We start from the raw sequence: 15,380 nt of genomic DNA, 5'->3' as shown, positions 1-15,380 counted from the left end.
AAACTGCACACTAGCCGATTATTTTCACTCCTTCAAACTGCACGCACTACCGGAAGCACCGTTGGCACAAACTACTGAATAACACTAGGGGTGACCCAAAAACCACTCGTCCCAAAAACCTACAAAACTTAAGGATATGACAGAAAAGCTATACATGTTTAACTTCAGTGAAAACAGTATACGTATTTTTATAAATAATAGAAACATTAAACATTATCTTCTTGATCTGTTCTCTATTTTCTAACTTTAGTACAACCCACTTCTGAGCCTTCCCTCGGTCTCTAGGATACGGGCGAGGACGCCAAACATGACCAAAGCGTGGAAGAGCTCGTACTGTACATTTTCACTCGTCCTCTTCTGATTTATTTCCGTTGCTTCATTTGAAACCATAGAAATCTGGATGTTAGTATCGGAATCACACATTTAAGCATGATCCCTTTTGTTTGACATAAATGTAGCTTGTTACATTTTACATTCAGCCCTATAGAAATACAGTACTATTGTAAATGAGGAACGCGATGTGACCGGTACTTCAACACATAGTTTAACGCTTTTGGAAGTTATAGATAAATAAATATGTCTTGCATGCACTGATATTTTATCTGGGCCCATACATAGGCAATACAGAGGCATTAAAAATTTAGTTATGAGGTCTGTGTCTTTGTATCTACCGAACATACGTTGTAAATAAACGTTTATAATTCCAAGAAATGTTGATATTCATCTTCATTTTCGGCAAAATTCGACCCTTTTTTTTAACGTGACTAAGACCATTCATGGCAAAACTCACAGACAGGACCTTGTTATTAATCGTGTTCTCCACGTACAAATTCTAATCAGACTATCAGGTTTTGCAACATCTGGTCTTATAATTCAGATTTGTTTTCAGAATCCACTTTAAGTTCTCATGTCAGGGATCATCAGCCAGTTCGTATTAAGGGCTTTTTGGCTCTTCAGAATTCCACCATTGGCTTAGCACAAGAGCTGAAGAGTCTCAGATACACGTCGTTCCCCTTGGTGAATCTCGTGTGAACGATGATACAGGCCTTCTTCTGTTCAATTGCATGCCTTCAGGGGGAAGGAACCTGCCATCATATCATTGGAATTCATTTTGGATCAAGAGAGGGGAAAAGTAACCCTAGGTCCTCTTTATCCAAAATTCATCAACACCTGTAATCATATTTCTGAGTGTTTTCAATTATTATTGTCATTACTACAATGACGATGATGGCGATGATGATAAAACACGTGGTTGGTTCTGCTCATTGAGTCCGAACTGCTCATGTGGCCTGCACTCATTAGGACATTTAAGAAGTTGAGCTATGAGGCTTAGAAGACTGTTAGTGGAAGAAGTGTTCACATGAATGCTCTACATGGTTTTATGTAGCTTCAAAACCATGCCTTACTGTACCTGTTTCACATGGCTTGTACCTACGTGATGATTTGCTTTTTTATCATATAACATTACAGGAATGCAGAAATGTGAAACAATCCAGATGTTTTAAAGTTCTCCCTTACACTTAACCATCCACTTCTAAATAAATACAGTAGTGAGAGGCTGCTATGCCTATTACCGTAATGTTTTACATCATACAGGGCATATTTCACAATGGAGAGCTAAGTGGGCAGCCCGGGGTGTGGCCCACTTTTCTGCCGTCTCCTGAAAAGACGTACTGTCTGCAGTAAGTCAGCACTTACAAGCAGGAACAAATGGATGACTCGAGGGCTGCGACAGACAGTATCAGCGTTGTTCGCTTCCTGTTTCTGTCAACAATATAGGCACTGTAACTGCAGCACGAGTTCATCCAGTCGGCCCTGAAACAGAGAATCTCCAGCTGCCCAGCTTCTTACGAGTCTCAACACTCAGCACTAGTTTCACCAACCCTGATTAGCACTAACTGTGGGCTTCTTCAAGGTAATTATAAAACTGTGATGTGGGAGCTCTCAGGAGAATTACCACTGTCACTCTATTCCTAACACCAGTGTCAAATGGCTTAGGACCAGTCCTTTTTCATCTTTATATTACTAAAGATCCTATTTGCCTTTTTTGCCTGGCAGTTCAGTTCTGGATCGAAATGCAGGGCAGGTTTGTGATGTCTGTGGTTTGGTTGTGAGATATATTGTAGAAGGACCGAAAGCCATATTAGGCCTCCTGGCTATAATTAGGTCTTATTGTAAATCTATGCCAAATACACGCCTTCAAGAAAAGGTCACGTTAGGACCAAAATACATCCTGCCTCATAATTAGTCCCAGTGCAAATGGAAATACTCTATTTGCTATTATTATAATATATTATAATATTATAAGTTAAATGCAACTCTAACCCCAACAGAATCCTAATTTTACTCTGGATTACAATATTATAACTCAACCCCTGTGCTTCCTGTTGTCTAAAATTATGTTGGGTTGGTCACAAAACATGCTGCGCAAGAGCTCCAATTTCACCTTAACAAAGTTAGGAGTGTATTTACTTTTCTGAAAAGACATATTTTGTGCTTTATAGTCCTTTTCTAGATTGAAATTCAAGTTATTTTGCAGATTGCATTAAAACCAGGGTTGGAGAATTAGGTGGATTTAGTGTTAGGCGGGAAGCGTCATACATCCTGAGGTAAATCCGTGTGAAAATCGTTTCCCAAACGCTTAAATTAATTTCAAATCCAAGTTCAAGTTTATTGTCATTATACTCATACACAGGTATATGGTATAACGAAATGCTATTTAGCTAGCTCTCAGATGGTAAGAAGTACAAAAAAACAACAACAATACAATTGTATAAGAAAAGAAAGACAGAGACAACAGGTCATGTTCAAAACAACATCGGATGTGCAAAATCATACATCAACAGAATGAAATAAAGGATGGAAAATTATGGGGAGTGAGCTTCTTGACGTGAGGTAGAGGTAGAGGTAGATTTCAAGGTGTGTTTTGATAAAGATAGAAGGCACTCTGAGGGTTCAGATCGTAAGTAAAAGAGGCTGGGAGTTTAATAGTTTGATAGTGTGGGGGTAAAAACTCTCTGAGTCTGGTAGCCCTGTAATTTCACATAGTTCAGAACTGAGTCCTCTTGTCCTTGCTTCACTAATTGGTCTGAAGTCGTAATTCACGTTTAAATACTTGATTCTCTCGGCCTGCTGGGTTCACGGGCACTGAAACTATTCTGAACGTCTCGCTTAAGTCATGAAATCTCACCTTCCCCCAGCCGTAACCTCATCGCCACGGTCTTATGAACTGAGAGTGGAAGATGTTTCCTCCCCAAACTAGGCTGCACAAACAAAATAATAAACCCGGGCGAGCCTTTTAAAATTCCGAGATGCACATCACGCCGGTTATCGGCCCCGTTGCTAAAAACAGAGGTGATCAGCGCATTACTATGCTGATGGACTCTCTCCCCCCACCAGTTGTGCAGAATAGGCGCAGTCGCTGCTGCTGCCCGAGCCCGGCGGTCCAGCTGTAGAGAATGACGTCATGGGCAATGCAGGCAGAGGGACATGGCGATAGAAGCGTGCAGCGGTGTGGATGCCGGCTTCTGAGCGCTTGAAACATCAGCGAAACGCCTTTGTTACAGTGTGGCACTAGCTCCCGGATTCCCCCCTCCCCACGGCTTCGCGGGCTGTTCCGAGGAGGGCAAGAGAACCAACCCAAAAAGCAGCTGGTGATTTTGAACTGAGGGGGGAAGACTAAAGCCTGAAACGCTCCCTCTGGTTTGCCCGTGTGTAATGAACATTTGAATACTTCTGCTTCTACAAGGGGACCTAGAAAACTCTCCTGCGCGGGGGAGCGGTAGCGGTGATCCGTTTTGAGCAATCACGCCTGAAGAGTGGGAGATACGTTCCTTTTAAATATAGCTAATTCTGCACCGCAAGGGATGGTTTGAAACGTGGAAAAAAATGCTGGTTTTAGATTAGGACGCCAGGCTGCAGGAGAATTACACAATCCGGGAGTCCGTTTACCACTCGAAAGCCCTGTGCTCCAGATAGCGTTATCAAAGCACGGCGTCCAAAACAAAAACAAAAAAAAACCTCGACAAATTAACAATAGAGGCCAGGTTTCAGCCGCGCTTGTCGGATTTGGATATCGCTTTTATTCCGGAGGATTGCACCGTCTCATCAGCATTCATTTTCGGTAAGTCGCTGATGCTTGTAACACCGACCCACCTCGTTGTTGTAGTGAAACGGGAAACGTCTGTGATGTGCTAAACAAATCTTGCATGACATCAGTGGACTGGAAATCGAATAAGGTCAGCTTTAATGAAGCCCTTTTTATGAACGTATTTATGAACGGGGGTGAGATGTAAATACATACACCGCTTTTTTTGTGTCCGAAGATGATTGCTGATTGGGGGCTTCCTTGATCTTTGCGTCACTATTGCTGACATTCCCCGCTTTCACAGCGAGCTCAGTTCTCCTGAACGATTCTTCAAATTCCGGCACTTTCTGTGCGGGATGCGATTTCAAAAGAGCCCCCTGCTTCTGGGGTAAGTCCAAACGGAAAGTAATGTCAGGTCACCAGATCAAGTTGCGGTGTGTAGCAAGCTCGCTGAAGAATTCGGCTATTATTTTAGTGTTTTGTGTTTGCTGTTATTTGTTTCTTTTTTTAAAAAAAACATTTTTTAAAACAACAACGTTTTGTTTTGATTTCGCCTTTTCTTGTGCAGTAGGTAACTATACATTTATTTTCGTTGTGTATATGGTTCGTTTATGTACACTTCCCGACTTGCAATTCATACATTTGATCACCAGGTGGTGATTTCTTTTTTTGAAACAATCTTTTGGTGTAGGACTGAACAAGTATTTGTATCATTATTAAGAATAAATTTCGGATGCAGGTTTCCAAGAAGGATAGGGTATGTGTGCGTGTATATATCTAATCTAAGATGTTTACAGTTTTCTTTTAAAACCCTTTTCTTACACTGCAAATGGACTGTTTCCATAACGGTGTTCAAAATGGAGCCAGACTGCATTCATACTGTATATATTTGTTTTACGTGACACGCGATGGGGATACATTTCCTTCTGGACTGTCAAGAAGCAGGAGAGCGTGGAATGATTGTAGCCTTTCATTCTCCTCCTGTCACTAACAACAGAGCGTGATCAAATATCCAACATAACACCTTGTACTCACACATGCATGGAGGACTACTCCCTTCCAACATTTCTAGAGTCCTAACTTGATAAATAAAACAGTCTGATCTGGAAGAGGATAGATTTACACCCCCTGATAAGCCTTTTATTACTGTTAGCAAGGTTTCCGCCCGGTTTGGTCCAGTGGTTTCCACAGTCCGGAGCCGATGGGCCGCGTGGCTCCGTGGTAGAGCCCCTGTGTGTGAGGGGCACCTGTGTGTGTCAGTGTTGGTGCCGGTCCTGTGTCTGCCTGACGTTTCTCCAGGCTCCACAGTCCCCTCCTGCCTCCCAGAGTCATGCTGGAGGAATAAATGACCCGCTGTACTGTAAATGGTCCTCTCCCTGGTGAGAGAGAGAGCCGGGCACCTCACTTCTCCACACTCCCCAGGAGGAGTCTTCCGAATAGTGGGGACACGTTTCTGGGGAAGAAGGCTGGTTTCCTGCCCGTGTGGAACTGTGGGTCATTCTCTGCTGGGGCGGCTCAGTGGTCAGTATTGCTGGGGTCAACTCCTGACCTGGGGTTCTGTCCGCGTGGAGTTCGTATGTTCTCCTCCGGGGAGCTCTGGTTTCCTTTCACAGCCCAAAGACTTCCGGGCAGTTCGGTTGGCCACTGGGAGAATTGGCCCTGATGCCTGTGTCTGTGGATGCCCTGCAGTGGTCTGGCGTCCTGTCCGGGGTGTACCCCGCCTTGTGCCCACTGCTTGCCCCCGGGGACCCTGGGTATAGCGGTCAGCAAATGGCCGGATGAGTTGTGGATCGCAGTGTGCGACTGGAGCGGTACATGCCGAAAAACTGGCCTTCACTATGGACTCTGAAATCTGAGAAACAGTGAAACAGCTTTTTTTTTTCTCTTGACCTTTCAGTGTTTTATGTCAAATAGGCTATGAAGCAGAAGACAATGTATATGTAGATGCTTGTACTTGGTACAGTTGTGGTGATGTGGTGATAAAGAGCACTGTCTGAGGCCAAAACATGCCAGATCTCCAACCTCAGTGTGAAAGACTCTCAGATAAAGACTACAGTATATCTCATAATCCGCCCACCTCGTGTTACTGAATCACCCAGGAAAAGAAGCATATTTCATTTCTCCCTGCGTGTGTTGTGTCTTATCATGTCTCCTGCTCGTGCATGTGTGAATCTGCTCAGTGTGCTGTATGTGTGTGTCTCTATGGCAGTACCATGTGTAGACCTAGAGTCTTCAGTTGCCTTTTCCTGTATTCAATCTGCCACATCATAATTCCATTGGTACGATCACAGCATCATTTCCTTAGATTTCTTCGATTCAGTTATCCTTCTAGTGGAGGAATCGATTCAGATTTTGTTTATTGATAGACTCTTTTAACAATTTATACTGTAGAGGGGCTGATTACTGTGAAAGACAGACATGGCTAATAGACTTGTTAACACAACTAGAGTGGAGACTTACTGTAGAGAGTAACCTCCACCTGCAGGTTTCAGATTTAAGACTCCATTAAGAATAAAACAAACACTTTGAGTGGCTGTTGCCTGGAGGTGTTTCCTGTTATTTCAATGGGAGTGTAGACTCATTTTTCCTACTGGGAAACTGCAGTGGGTTTATTTTTGTGATCAGTGAACTGGAATCGTATCCTTCTTTTAGAAAGTTTCTTTCACAGTACTGAGGGATAGAGGATACCCTGGGAGTATTCCTAACCCTGGACTTAATGCTTATTTAAGCACTAACCTGAGACGTAATGCTCATTCTTGTCTATACGTCCATCCTCAGTTTCACCTGAATAGATTTCAGCAGTTATGAATTTATATTTCTCATTTCAACTAACGGCTTTAACTAATGGTTTAAGTGCAGCTAATATGGGGATTTTCACTTCTGTTTAAATGGAGATATTATTTAACATTTAACAATTCTGTTTAACAGTGTTTAACAAAGGCTCAAAATATAGGATAAGTGATGTTTTAGATATACGCTGTTTGTTTTTTTTGTACGATGGTGTTAGGGATAGAGTTACTGTGGTATTAATTATAGGCAGAAGTACAATCCCACTAAATCTCACTTTACCCTCTCTTAATTAGGACATTGGAAACACAGAGGTTACCTAGTTGAAGCCAAAAAGCTGATGGCCTTTCTAACACTTACCCTAATGCCTAGGATAGCAGTTACCAGATTTATAGTATACTGTACAGTATATTGCCATTTTTCACATTGAAATATTTAATGAAATAATAACCTCCTGGACTAGAGAGAAAAGGCACGCCCAAAGGGTTGGTTATGAAAAATAGCTGCTGTTTTGTGTCAACCTGCCTGGTGCTTGTATTGTAATATTGTTTTGAAACACAAGGCCAACTGCACTTCAACCTACTAAGGATGAGTAGCGTCAGTTGCTTTTACATGCCTGTTCAGGAAACCACAGGAAACATACAGTAGGGCTGTTTCTCAAGCATGTACAAGTCTCACCCAGGATTTCCTTTTTTAGCTTGTTTTTGCTTTTTGTTTCAATTAAGGATCAGTTAAAACAAAAACAAAAAATGTTTAACTGCAGAATTCTAGAGGCTGTGGTGTTCTATGTGAAAACACAGAGTGCAATACCTGCTACAAGGGAGGCAAAACAGCACTGTAATGACATGATTTAGAGAAAGAAATGTTTAAGCCTGGTAATTATGACATGAGATTAGTTTTTTCTTTTGTTTTTCAATATCTTGCAGTACATTATTTGTGGTCTGTAACTACGAATCCTCATAAATACCTGTAATTAAGTGGAAAAAAAAGAACACAAAAATTGCCAACAGTTAGACCTGGCCTGGTTCTACTGTAGTTGTATGGTTTGTTTGCAAAGGAATGCTGGGAGACCGCTGTTATTGCCTTCAGAATAGCCACTATCACTGTCCGAAGAATGAATCGCTTTTATCAAAGCTCCGGAAGTTTGTAAGGTGTTGCACGTTGAGAGTGGGGTTCAGAATGTTTACTTTGTGATGCTGGCGAATGTTGGAACAGAACGGGTGCCATTATTCTAATAATCCGAGAAGATGTCTTACAAAACTATCCAGAGTTTTCTGTGCAAGGCTGATGGCAATCCTTGGATCAAAAAATGAAGCTAGATGGCCTCCACTCGTTCGGAAACGCCTTCTTGCGTCGCGTCATGTTAACCAGTACGCCGCAGCTGCACGCAGACAAATCCAAATCCAAAAACGTGATCATATGCAATTCCATGTTAAGACAGATTTTGAGATAGTATTATTCCCATCCCTGGTCCTGGGAGAACCTGTCACTTCTGGGTTTTGCTCCAGCTGAGTTCTTCATAGCAGTCTAATTGATTTCAGATTTGCATCTGGGGGATATTTTTGCAATAAAAGATCCAAAGGGTTTGGAATTGTTTGGAATTTGTGGGAAAAGTTCTTAGCGTCCGCTCTTTCTGTGAGTGTGTTCTGCATCTTCATTCCAACAAGTGTCTGATCACCATCAACGCATGTCTTCTTGACACCCGGTCAGTCAGAAATAAGGATAAGCAGGATGAGGAGAGGTTTCTTAAAGCTCTGTGTGCTGACGTTTTTGGAATCAATGTGCACAAAGTAGAGAAGATTGAAAACAGAATGAAGTTAACTGGAAGTGTCAACAAGCTGCTCTTATTCCAGATTTCTTTATTTTTAAGAGTAACATAATCCTGAGCTTGAGTTGTTTACAACGGGTCTTGATCACAAATCCAGCCCAAGTTTTAGAACACAATATCATTAGGGGTCTTTGAGAAATTTTAAAGATCGGATGTTTCTTAAAATACATTCACGTTGCAGAGTAGTGTCTTCTAAACTCAGAGCTGGTCGGCTGTGTGCATATCCAAGACGCACTGCTGCTTCACCCCTGAACAAAGGACTCGACTCGGATTGCTGCAGTATAATACCCAGCTGTAAGACTCTCACTGAATAAAAGCATAAGTCAAATTAAAATTAAAAGTAATGACAGGTCAGAGACTGAGCAGACAATGGGGAGAAAAAGCAGAGCAGGGGGATGGGAGAAGTCATGTGACATCACGGTGAGTGTGCTCAGTTTCTCTCCAGCCAGCCAGCCTGTGTTCCACTGGGGGAGGCAGTTAGTGCCTAGGAGTTTTTCTCTACATTTTAATGACATTTCGTTAATCTGGGTTTAAAAAAAAAAATCCCCCCCTAGCCGAGAAGACAAAGCTTGTGTCGCTCGTATGCATAGCTGTCTTGTCTGAGAGAAAGTTGTCATGGAGTTCTGCAATGTCAGCAGTCCTCAGTCTGCCCTCCCTGTGGAATCTGTCAGCTTGGTCATATTGTCTGGGAGAGCTTCTGTCTCTTTCATGAGCCTGGGCCCCAGTCTGAGATTTTCTCAGCAGCTCTGTGAAAAGGAGAGGGGGCCTGGAAGAGGTAAAGAATTTCTCATCCCATCAGATAACGTAAAGTACAAGCTCTTTACTTGGGGCTGACTTATATATTACTTTAAATCTTTGAACGCAAGCGTATATTCAAATTATTTGCACAGGCACAATTCCGGTGTATAACTAGTGGCCCCTTTAGACTTGCGTCTCATATAAAATGTGCATTATTTCATTACACAGAAACTCCAGAAGAGTGTATTCAAGGCCAGTTTTTCATTTGTGTCCTCCCATCCAGTGGAGTGAGTAAATTCCTCTTGTCTTGCTCATATTTAAATGGAAAGTTCCTTAGGTAACTGCATACATTTTCATTTCTCGGGTTACTGTAGTATTATTTTAAGTATTTTTTTGGAGTCTCAAAATCAGCCAACCTTTGTTACTTTTCTCTGATTTTGAAATAAATAAGAAAAATAATTAATTTGGCTTGTTTTATGACTTTCTTGGACCTGTCTATCTTTTCAGTATAGAAGTCAGCTACGCTTTTATTCATCACAGATGAAAGAATACGATGTTTACAGCTCAAACAAATATTTAAGAAAGTTGCATTATTTGAACTTTTGTTTTACTATTCTGTTTCTTAGCTATCCATGCAAAGGCTTTTCAACAGGGGTAAAAGTTTCCTTTAAATTTGAGTTCAAATTCCTTGAGTGTTTGAATTGAAATAAGTATTTTCGTTTTGGCTTGAACAACTGTATAGCTGCTAGTCATTCGGACTCAACAAAGTTAAATGAAGATTTAATTCAGGTTAGGTGCAGTAATTAGGTGTTGCAATATTGCCTGTTCAGAAACTGATTAGTTCTGAATAAACACTCTATTTAATCTGAGAGAGAGAGAAACAAGCAAGCAGCCTCTTGTGCAGTACAGTGATGGGGTTATCATCGTGGGGCTTTGAATAAAGGCATTATTATTGTTGGTTTTAGAAACAAAAGTAGGCAGATGTTTTTATATGGTTATGTGAATTTGCAGTGAGGACTGGACTGAATTGTCTTGACAAGGCCTAGTGCTGTTTTTAAGGTTCAGTCTCTACTGGTGTTTAGAAATGTGTCCTGCAGGATAATGTAAACTGACAGAAAAAAAGCCATTGGAAATTTGGGAGAAGCACTAGAATTCTGCACAGAGCAGTACAGTTGTAGAGGTGTAGGTCAATGAGTGTACGTCTTGTGTTAGTCCTCATGTACTGTACTGTCGTAGGTAAAATACAGTACTAGGTCCATCAATGTAATCCGTGACATCTAAAGTTTAAAGTACTGTAAGAGGATTGCTTCCTATTGTTTGTTTGGATGACTGAATGGCCTTTGGAAGGAGTTATGTTTCCTTTACTCAAGGTCATAAACATGTTGGGTGTTGTTATTTATTGCCTAAACAAAACAACAAAGGAAGAGAGGGAAAACCATGGATTTGGGGATATTACGCAAGGATAATTAATCATGTCCAGTATGGTTATGGTAACAAAGGCAGTTTTCTCCGATTCTACACTCTAATAATCAAACATGTTTTTTTAAGACTCTCGTTGTGCAGCAGCAGAAGTAATCCAGAGAAGGGTAAAGAGAAAGAAAAAAGGGTCTACAAATTAATCAAGTAAAAGCAAGAGTATCACTAAATTGTACTGTATATGTACAAGAGGCAGCTGAAGACCTGTCCTGTTAGGGTTCTTGTGAAACCCAAACCAAAGCTTCCAAGAATCTTTTTTTTGGTCTAATTTCTGGGAGACACTTTGAAGAAAATTAAGCTTTAGGGAGAACAAGGCAGGGCTTTGTTAAAGCAGCTGCTGAGCCCGAGAACATTTTCCCGATGGAGATGTGTCATCAGCGGTGTCAGAGCTGAGCCGAGCCCTTTTAATTCTGTAGAGTCCGAGAAAGAGAGAGGACTGATGTGGTCAAGTTTATATCAGACCATTGGTAAAGGAAATACTCACTTAGTGGTTTGTTTCACCTGAGCACTTTAGCTATTTGAATGGGTTAGAAAATCAATAGGCGATGTTTTAAAGTTAATTTTAAGTTATTAAGCTTCTCCTCTTGCTTCAGCTGTGCAGCTCTGCAGGATAAGAACATTGCTGAGTTTGCACAGAATCTGTGGTGTGGTGCAGCACTCTTAAATATCACAGGCCAGTTTCATACAGTAACGCACTCTGATTAATGACCTACAGTATACATCCCACAGAACTCCTGAAACTTGATAAATTCCCCTGTTATATGTCACGTTTGGTAAAGGTTACACGATCATTTTAGATTTGTTGACTGCATAAATCTGAATCATGTTATTGGTAATATCAATAGTACGGGAATAGTGGGAAAAGGAATTTTGGAAAAAAAGCAAAATATTTTGTATTTTCCCACTATGGTAAACCTAATTTTACTTGGTGAGTATGCTGAGCATCCAATGAAACATTTTGATAACAGTGCCCTACAAAAGTATTGATTCAGCAACATCAAAACCTTTGTTTTTGTTCTACAGTCATGATATTTGTATTAATTAAGATCAATATTAATTGTTTTGGAAAGCACTGTACTATATAATAGATTCACAAACCTATCAGGTAAAAAAATCTTTTATACAGCAGGTGCGCTGATATAGTATGTTACCGAACTGACCTAAGTAAACTCATGGTGCTGAAAAGCATTTGTCCTCCCTGTGGGGTCTACTGTGAAAGTCACAGGACAGCAGCGCGTGTCGCTGCACAAGCTGCACAAGCTGAGCCCACGTGAAAGTCAGCAAGTCAGCTTTTGTCTTACAGCTATCCTGTGCTAGATTTACTGATACCTTGAGTATCCTTACATTTCAAAAGATGGAATACCCCCTGTCTCCTTGTGTCTGTTGTGCTTGCCGTGTTTGCAGTCCAGCCTAAACCCCATGTCTACTGTAAAGGGCTTATTGAATGTCAAGCAGTGAGTAGGGAGTTGTTTTCTACCCACACAGAAGCTCGTTACAATGTGCCTGATTTCAGTGTTGGTTACCGCTGATTGCACAGCCGGGCTGTGCTTTGGCAGGAGAATGAGGATGGAAGAGGGAGATGCAGCTTACACGCAGCGGCACAAACAGACCGTCCTTCTTGTGTCAAATCCATGTGAGAAAACAAATCTCCGTGGCTTAAATTTGTAGGTTCCGGAGTTGTTAGGCCAGGCAGACTGTCGTAAATATAAAGTAAAAGAAAATTGCCAAGATTTTTTAAATTAAGTAGCCTTCTATCTCGTAGCATTACACTGTCCATTTCATCTCCTCTTCTGGTCTAACACAAATGAATCAGTATACTGTATATGAGAGAAAAAAGCCTTGAACGTTTTAATCTCAGATATGTGAACAGGTACTTCTTCAAATTGATCAAAGTCTTAAAATTATTGAATTATTATACTATTTATACTATGATTTGTGAATCATGAATGTACAATTTTATCTGTAACATGAGCATTTATCATTACTTTAACTGTTTAATGCACATCGTGTAAGCAACTGGCTCTTTTTTCAGTTCTTTGAATAAAAATGTTAGTTTCAGTGACAATAAATTTTGATAACTGTAAGTAATGCTCTCCATGGAAGTCCACAACGATGAAGCCAGACTTGAAGGGTTTAACATTAAAGATGAATGAGCCGTGGGCTGTTACACTAAGATAGAAATACAATTTTAACTCTCTCTGTCTGATCACCAGGAAGACTGTTTAATGGTAAATTTCATCCTTATTTTTGCAGTTGTACTTCATCAGTGTTTGATACGGTAAAATAGCTCGGTTACGTCTCTCTTAAATCTGCCAGTTTGTCAGATAAGGCCTGTGTTTCATTTCATTTTATTCTGTTACCGTGCCCATTCCCCCAGGAGTCCTGCTGTATGATGTCATTTCCTGGATACTTGGTATACTGAACAATAAACATTCCTGTTGCTGCGTCTGTGAACTATAAAGAGATCACACCAAGAATGGATTCTATTTAAATCCTTGAGGAAAACTGTTTTTTTGGATCAAATGTTTTGTGTGAGGTTTAGTATGAAAGCAAAAAATCCTCAAAGGAAATTATAAGTAGCACAATATATGGCAAGAAAGATGATGTAATCTGTTTATGAGCTGCAGGGCTGTCTTATACAGCATTTATATTGTACAGAGAGGTTTCTGTTTTCGTGTTCCTTTTTAAAAAACCAGTAGTCAAAATCTGTGGGCTTAATTCCCTAGAAGTTCAAGTAGGCGCCTGTGTCAGCATGCAGGGGCTGCAGAGGAACAGGTAAAGGTGTCCGTGCTGAAAAGGAAAGAGACAGGTGTGTGTGACACCTGGAGAAGGCTCCATAGCCAAAACACTGCGTCTCTTCTCTTTTTTAGTAGGAATAAACCTTTACCTGTTCCTTTAATTCCTTAGAATGTGTCTCCCACTGCAGGCCAAGCTGTGGACATGGCTTTGTATTTAGGAATAGAGAGCGTTATTTTACAGGATGATTCCATCCGACATACGGCATGCTTCATTTAGCCATGTGATCACACCCACTGAACTCCTGTTGCCATGGTGACCTAGAACCTAACAGTCTCTCCAGCAGACCGAGGAGTGAGGAAACACGAGGGCAGTTCAGTCAGGGAGGGAGACAAAACATCTTTCGTAGTAAAGAATACAGAGTTGACACAGCACTATGATTACGCTGTAATCTAACGGTAAGCTTCAGCGATTTGGAAAAAAATGTGCTCGTGGAAATATTATCAGGAGCCTTAGTCGGTGGGGCGAGTACAGATAGTTTGGAAAAACCGTGGGAAAGCATTCCTGTTCGGCCCAGTGGTTTTCCAGATATGCTAGTTAGTGTTACCCTGGTTGTACTGCACTTACTGTAACAACAAAGCCCTCGAGACTTAATGAGCATAGGTTATGTAAATAATTTATTTAACAGGTCACATTCAGAGCAGTCTCTAGAAATAATACAAGCTGGCCGTCTCAGGGCAGGCGTGGAGGGTAAGCTGGGTTACTGTCGCCTGTAAAAGTGTGAAACGGCACCGACCCTCCACCTCTCCCAGGTCAGCCGGGGAATCTTGCCTTTCTCATCCGAGCTCCAGAGCACGCCTCCTTCCGCCCCGCTAGCCTGCTCTCCAGAGGCGTGTTGCGGGGGGTGGAGATGGCCGGGGGCGCGTGTTGTGCTGCACAGTTTATTTACCTTTCACTGGAGCTCTGACACCGGGGGGAAAGACAGTGGCTCTTCCTTCACTGCTTCGTGTATGCAGTAAACAAGAGTGCGCACAGGTTTAATGGACCAAAACATGATGCTGGTGATGATGACAGGACAGTTGCTGCTGTAGCTAATGCAGCTCATGGCAAGTAGCATGCGTGGTGTGAGTGCTATTTTTAGGCCCGGTGAGGACCCTGCTCGCAGGGGAGGGCTGTGTTCTGCAAGACGCCGGCGGAGAGCTGCCAGGCATGTAACACAGAAGGCTAGGAGGAACCAGGGTGTTGAGAGGCACGCGTGCCTGAGTGTGTATGTGACTCCTGGGCCTGTGTGGCAGCTCCCAAACGGTGAGAAACAGCAGCTGCTAATTGGTTATGCAGTGCTGTGTTGTGGCTTCACACACCACCCAGGGACAGAGTAAGTAATGCAAGTTATCTGTTGTCCTTGCATTTGCTGTGCTGGGTTCACACTGCAAAGGGAGAATGTGTGCAGGGCTGGTGCTGCATGACTGTCATACCTAGGGCACAATGTCACTTTACTTCTGCTAAATATAGCAGGATGACAGCTGACACCTCTCATCCATGAATTAGAAATCCAGTCACCTTTGTTAGTAGCTGTTGTACAAAGAGGAGAATACAGGCTGTCACTCAAGGTCAGAGGCTTTTAACCTCTAGTCATTGAGTCAAGTGCATTGTGTCGGTGTCTAAATATAAGCTGTCTCTGCTGGCAGTCTTAATCATTTGCTCTTTTTGTAATTGAATGCTTCAATG

The 15,380-nt window shown here is 41.8% G+C and overlaps 1 protein-coding gene across 1 annotated transcript in view; it reads left to right on the top strand.

Annotated features, from left to right (window-relative positions):
* The first annotated feature begins 3,453 nt into the window (after nt 1-3,453).
* The window catches only part of LOC148822503 (trafficking kinesin-binding protein 1-like), a 58,936-nt gene continuing 47,009 nt past the window's right edge, over nt 3,454-15,380 (top strand). Inside the window, exon 1 of the mRNA XM_088928942.1 lies at nt 3,454-4,123. The gene's annotated coding sequence lies outside the window, so the exon portion shown is untranslated. The remainder of the gene's footprint in view (nt 4,124-15,380) is intronic.

Source organism: Atractosteus spatula, chromosome 12 (assembly GCF_055471065.1).
Source record: "Atractosteus spatula isolate fAtrSpa1 chromosome 12, fAtrSpa1.hap1, whole genome shotgun sequence".
Classification (NCBI taxonomy): Eukaryota; Metazoa; Chordata; class Actinopteri; order Semionotiformes; family Lepisosteidae; genus Atractosteus; species Atractosteus spatula.
This window is presented reverse-complemented; position numbering and strand designations above follow the sequence as displayed.